The sequence below is a fragment of the Heptranchias perlo genome, chromosome 20, assembly GCF_035084215.1.
Source record: "Heptranchias perlo isolate sHepPer1 chromosome 20, sHepPer1.hap1, whole genome shotgun sequence".
Classification (NCBI taxonomy): Eukaryota; Metazoa; Chordata; class Chondrichthyes; order Hexanchiformes; family Hexanchidae; genus Heptranchias; species Heptranchias perlo.
In genome coordinates, this window is record NC_090344.1 from 10712818 (window position 1) to 10719785 (window position 6968).

The 6968-nt window shown below is 44.8% G+C and overlaps 1 non-coding gene across 1 annotated transcript; it reads right to left on the reverse strand.

Moving 5' to 3' along the window:
- Positions 1 to 1324: 1324 nt before the first annotated feature.
- On the reverse strand, positions 1325 to 1396 carry trnas-gcu (transfer RNA serine (anticodon GCU)). Its single transcript has one exon. It is a non-coding gene; the product is annotated as a tRNA-Ser (tRNA).
- Between the last annotated feature and the right edge of the window lie 5572 nt (positions 1397 to 6968).

Here is a 6968-nt window from a genome sequence, read left to right on the forward strand (position 1 = left end):
TATTAATTAACTCTCCCTTTTTTTCTTAAATGTCTTTACACCTTTTCTGATCTCTTCTTCTAATGTCCTGCCCACCTTGTTAGTCTCCTCTGGTAAATACTGAGGCAAAGTAAGTATTCATTTTTTCTGCCATTTCACTGTCATTATCTGTGAGTTTATCTTGTGTATCCCTTCGTGGCTCAATTCATTTGGTAAGTACCCTTTTGTTATTGATGTGTCTGCAGAATAATTTATTATTTCTTTTTATATTCCTTGAGAATTAATTTCCTAGATTCTCATCGCTTTCTGAATTGTTTTTTAACACCCTTCCTAACCTCTTCCTATTGGCTTTTGCCCAGTGCCTGACACCTCCCTGAAAGTCTGAAGGCTCCCCCAGAGTCTGACTCCTCCCCCAGAGTCTGACTCCTCCTCCAGAGCCTGACCGCTCCCCCAGAGCCTGACTCCACCCTCAGAGTCTGACTTCGCCCCCAGAGTCCGGACTCCGCCCCCAGAGACCTGACTCTCCCGCACAGTTTGTGACACCTCCCCAATGTCTGACTCCTCCTCCATAGTCTGACTCCTCCCCCAGAGTCTGACTCCGCCCCCAGAGTCTGACCCCTCCCCCAGACACTGTCTCCTCCCCAGAGGCTGATTCTTCCACAAAAGCCGGACTCCTCCTCCAGAATTTGACTCCTTCCCCTGAGCCTGATTCCTCCGCTTGCCTCAGTTTCTTTGACTTTGATCAGGCACTGTACAGACGCAGAATCTTACGATCATAGACTGGTTACAGCACAGAAGGAGGCCGTTTGGTCCATCGAGCCGGTGCCAGCTCTCTGTAAGAGCAATCGAGTTAGTTCCATTCCCCCGCTCTTTCCTTGTAGTCTTGCAAATTTAAACCCTTCAAGTGTTGATCCAATTCCCTTTTTAAAAGCTGCAATTGAATCTACCTCCACCGTCCTATCAGGCAGCACATTCCAGATAAGGAACACTTACTTTAAGATAATTAAAAGGTTCCATATGGCGGACAGAGAGAGGAAATGTTTCTATCTTGCGGCGGAGGCCAAAACGAGAGGTCATCGATATCAGATGGTCTCTGATGTGGTGAGAATGAGGAACTCGCCACCACGAGGAGCAGTCGGAGCAAACAGGACAGATGGATCAAAGGGGAAGATGGAGGAGATGAATTGGGGAGGGAGGAGGCTCGTGTGGAGCTTGAACTGTGGCATGGACCAAACGGGATGAGTGGCCTGTTTCCCTGCTGTCGACTCGACGTAAACATCAATCCTGTTGCTGCACGGAAAGCGGACTGAGTTTGTGATTCCCGAGATAAGAACTTAAAAGGTAGAGAGGGCATCTGGATTTGAACCAAAGACCTCTTAATCAGCAGTCAAACGCTCTACCACTGAGTTACACCCCCCACCTCTGTGATGATTTCTTGCACACACAAGTTAACGGAGCTCAGTACCTGGCCGTCACCAATGTTGATACAACCAACCTGAATAGAAGTTTCATCAGTTATTCAGGGAGACAAACAAGTACGGCAATCAGAAATGTTTCATGAATGGAGTGAGTCACACTATTGTGTATAGGTGCGATGTACAACCCAACATGGACAGTGTTGTCACTGAGCATCAGTGAACACATCCTTACCACAGAACGCAGAACTCGAAGCACCAGATAAACGACACCTGAATTTCAAATGGACGTTTCTCCAGCTGCAGTCAAATGCTATCTCACTGTGCTCTGCTCCCAGCTCTTTAGATCGTTGCAGTCAACACAAGAAACACCAGGTTCAATGTGCAGTTTCTCAACATCATGCTCTCAGTGCCATATATGGAAGTGTACAGAATATCGCACCAATGTAATAAATATTCATCCAGCAGGCATTAGGCAAGTGTGGACAGGAGGAGACAGTGTGTGAAGCGACTGTAACTTGTATGAAGTCAATAAACTCGTTTGCAGGTTGCGGAACAGAAGCAGGTCTTAATGAATGGAAACGTGTGTAAATTGCAGAATTCACATCCTGGCCATGAAATAAGAGGCTGTGAAAGTTCAAAGTGTGAATCCTCCAGGAATTGAAAGTGGAAAATGCGAAAAAAAGTCTATTTTCATCCATCAGATGCAAGCAGAAAGTTCTGGTGACAGGGTTGCGGCCGTCTTTCTCAATCATTGTTTTAAACCTTATTATGTTATGATCGCTATTACCTCGATGTTTCCCTACCCTGACATTTCTTAACTCCTCCGTTTCACTTCCCATTACGAGATCCAGCAGTGATTCATCTCTTGTCTGCCTGTCTTTGTTTTATCATTTCATCACTCCAGCCTGCTCTCCCTGCCTCACTCTCCCACTCAATCACTCACTCATTCACTTCTTCAATCACACACTCACTCATTCACTCACACACTCACTCACAAACTCACTCATTCACTCACTTACTCAGTCGTTCATTCGCTCATTCACTAACTCACTCACTCATTCACTCATGCACTTACTCGTTTACTCGCACACTCAATCACTCACACTTTCACTTAATCCCTCACTCGCTCATTCACTCATGCACTCACTCACTCAGTCACTCTCACTCACTCACTCAGTCTCACTCACTCACTCACTCACTCAGGCACTCACTCACTCACTTATTTACTCTCACTCACTCACTCACTCACTCACTCACACAATCATTCCACCCGAAGAGATTGAGAAAGACATAATTAAGACAAGGACCAAAGTGATAAATTGGATCAAAGCTCCTTTTGAGGGGATCAGAATGGAACTACGTCAGATAAACTGGAAAACATTTTGACAGACAAAGAGATAGAACAGCAGAGGTAAATGTTTAAAACGGAGATCAGGAGAAATATATTCCTCAAAATAACATGAACAAACTAGTCAATAATGAAACACCATTTGGTTGCCCATCCCAATATGTACACAATACATAACATAATAAAATTACATAATATTATAAAAAGGTTATAGGGGCGTTGGAGAAGATGCAAAAAAAAAACGATTTACCAGGTTGATACCAGAACTGAGAGGATGTAACTATCAGGAAAGATTGAACAGCATGGGGCTCTTTTCTCTAGAAAAGAGAAGGCTGTGGGGTGACCTGATAGAGGTCTTTAAGATTATGAAATTGTTAGACATGGAGAAAATGTTTCCACTTGTGGGGGAGTACAAAACCATCGGTCATAAATATAAGATCGTCATTAATAAATCCAACAGGGAATCCAGGAGAAACTTCTTTACCCAGAGAGGTGAAGAAAAGGTGGAATTCGCTACCACAAGGAATAGTTCAGGCCAGTAGCTTAAATGCATTTAAGGGGAAGCTCGATAAAATAACGAAGGATAAATGAATGGAAGGGTTTGCTGATAGGCTTAGATGTAGTATGCAGGAGGTTCACGTGGAGCATCAATGCCGGCATAGAGCAGTTGGGCCAAATGGCCTGTTTCGCTGCTGCAGACTCAATGTAATTCAACATAAAGAACATTCCTGCAGCTGCCGGGAAGGCAGACTGAGAGCCTGACTCACAACAGGATGAACTTAAAAAAAAAGGGGGCGGTTCTTTTTGAACCATAGCCCTCTTAATCTGCATTCAAATGCTCTACCACTGAACTACACCCCCAGATCTCCGAAAGTCTTTTGCACACACAAGGTAACGGAGCTCAGTACCTGTCCGTCACCAATGTTGATGGAACCAACCGGAACAGACGCGTCATCAGTTATTCTGGGAGACAAACAACCACGGCAATCAGAAATGTTTCATGAATGGAGTGAGTCACACTATTACGTACAGATGCGATGCACAACCGCACATGGAAAGTCTTGTCACTGAGCTTCAGTGAACACAACCTTACCACAGAACGCGCAACGAGAAGCACCAGATAAACGACACCTGAATTGCATCCAAATGTTTCTCCAACTGCAGTTAAATGCTCTCTCACTGTGCTCTGACCCCAGCTCTTTCGATCGTTGACGTCTACACAAGCAACACCAGGTTCAATGTGCAGTTTCACAAGATCATGCTATCAGTGCCATATATGGACGTGTACAGCATATCGCATCAATGTAATAAGAACATAAGATAAGAACATAAGAAATAGGAGCAGGAGTAGGCCATACAGCCCCTTGAGCCCGCTCTGCCATTCAATCAGATCATGGCTGATCTTCGACCACAACTCCACTTTCGCTTTCTATCCCCAAATCCCTTGATTCCCCGAGAGTCCAAAAATCTATCCATCTCAGCCTTGAATATAATCAGCGACTGAGCATCCACAGCCCTCTGTGGTAAAGAATTCCAAAGATTCACAACCCTCTGAGCGAAGAAATTCCTCCTCATCTCAGTCTTAAATGGGCGACCCCTTATCCTCAGACTATGCCCTCTACTTCTAGACTCTCCAGAAACATCCTCTCAGTAACTACACTGTTAAGTCCCCCAATTTTCTTGTATGTTTCAATGAGATCACCCCTCAGTCTTCTAAACTGCAGAGAGTATCGGCCCATTCTACTCAATCTCTCCTCATAGGCCAACACTCTCATCTCAGAAATTAATCGAGTGAACCTTCGTTGCACCGCCTCTAAGGCAAGTATATCCTTCCTTAGATAAGGAGACCAATACTGTACACAGTACTCCAGGTGAGGTCTCACTAAACCCTGTACTATTGCAGCAAGACTTCCTTACTTTTTTACTCCAACCCACTTGCAATAAAGGCCAACATGCCACTTGCTTTCCTAGTTGCCTAATAAATAAGCATCCAGCAGAGATTCGGCAAGTGCCGAGAGGAGGAGCTCGTGTGCAAAGCAATGGTAACACATGTTAAGTCAATACATTTGGTTGCAGGTTTCGGAACAGAAATGGGTCTGAGCTGAAGTCACCAAACCTTTTGCTTCAGGAAGTTTCTCCTGAATTCCTTATTGGATTTATTAGTGATTATCTGATATTGATAACCTCCAGTAATGGACTCCCCACAAGTGGAAACATTTTCTCTCCCTTTACCCGATCTAATGTATCCCCTAGTGGTCCTAATAATCTTGCAAGTGTACTTTTGTTATTGATGTGTCTTTAGAATAATTTACTATTTCTTTTTATATTCCTTCAGAATTAATTTCCGAGTTTCTCATCGTTTTCTGAATTGTTTTTTACATCCTTCCAAACCTCTTCCTATTCCCTTTTGCCTGACCAAACCTCCAGATTCTGACCCCGCTCTCGGCGTCTGACTCCTAACCCAGAGACTGGACTGCTACCCCAGAGTCGGACCCCGCTCCTAGCGTCTCACGCCTGCCCCAGAGTCTAACCCCTCCATAGAGTCTGATTCCACCCACAGAGTCTTAATCCGCCACCAGAGCCTGATAACTCATCCTGAGCCTGACTCCTCCTCCAGACACTGACTCCACCCCCAGAGGCTGAATCCTCCCCCAGAGTCTGACTTCTCCCAATGCCTCAGTTTCTTTGACTTTGATCAGTCTCTGTGAAGAAGTAGAATTATAGAATCATCGATTGGTTACAACACGTGCCAGCTCTTTGTAAGGGCAATCCAGTTAGTCCCATTCCCCCGCTCTTTCCCCGTAGCCCTGCAATTTTAATCCCTTCAAGTGTTTATCCAATTACCTTTTTGAAAGCTGCAATTGAATGTGCCTCCACTGTCCGATCAGGCAGCGCATTCCAGATCATAAACACTTTCCTTAAAATATATAATGGCTTTAATAAGGTGGACTGGGAGAGAGGAAATGTTTCCATCATTTGGGGAAGACCAGAACGAGAGGTCATCGCTCTCGGATGGTCACCAGTGTGGTGAGAATGTGGAACCAGGAGGAGAAGTCGGAGCAAACAAGACAGATGGGTGAAAGGGGAAGATGGATGAGCACAGGATGGGGGATAGGGACGGAAGGGGAGTGTGATTGGGTGAGATGAAGTGGGGAGGGAGGATGCTCGTGTGGAGCATCAACAGCGGCATTGACCAAAGGAGATGAGTGGCCTGTTTCCCTGCTGTCGACTCGATATAAACATCAATCCTGTTGTTGCAGGGAAGGACGGACTGAGTGTCTGATTCCCGAGATAAGAATTTAAAAGGAGGAAACTGGATTTGAACCAGAGACCTCTTTATCTGCAGTTAAATGCTCGGTGATGATTTCGTGCACACACAAGGTAACGGAGCTCAGTATCTGGCAGTCACCAATGTTGATATAACCAACCTGAACAGAAGCTTCATAAGTTATTCTGGGACACAAATAACTATGACAATCAGAAATGTTTCCTGAATGCAGTGAGTCACACTAATGTGTCCAGGTGCGATGCACAACCCAACATGGAAAGCCTTGTGACGAAGCTTCAGTGAACACATCCTTACCACAGAATGCGGAACTAGAAGCACCAGCCAAACTAAACATGAATTTCAGGCAGATGTTTCTCCAGCTGCAGTCAAATGCTCTCTCACTGTGCTCTGCCCCAACACTTAAGATCGTTGCAGTCAAAGCAAAATATATCAGGTTCAATGTGCAGTTTCACAGCATCATGTTCTGTCTGCCATATATGGAAGTGTACTGAATATCGCATCAATGTAATAAATAATTGTCTAGCAGGCATTACGCAAGTGTGGACGGGAGGAGACAGTGTGTGAAGTGACTGTAAGTTGTTTTCAGTCAATACATTCGTTTGCAGGTTGCGGAACAGAAGTGGGCCTTAATGAATGGAAAAGTGTGTAACATGCAGAATTCACAACCTGGCCATGAATTGAGAGGCTGTGAGTGTCCAACATGTGAATCCTCCAGGAAAAGAAAGTGGAAAATGCTGAAAGGTCTCATTTTGTCCGTCAGATGGAGGCAAAAATTGGTGGCGACAGGCTTGTGGCCGTCATTCTCAATCATTATTCTAAACTTTGTTATGTTATGATCGCTATTGCCTCGATGTTCCCCGAAATTGACATTTCTTAGCTCCTCCGTTTCACTTCCCATTACTAGATGCAGCAGTGATTCCTCTCTTGTCTGCCT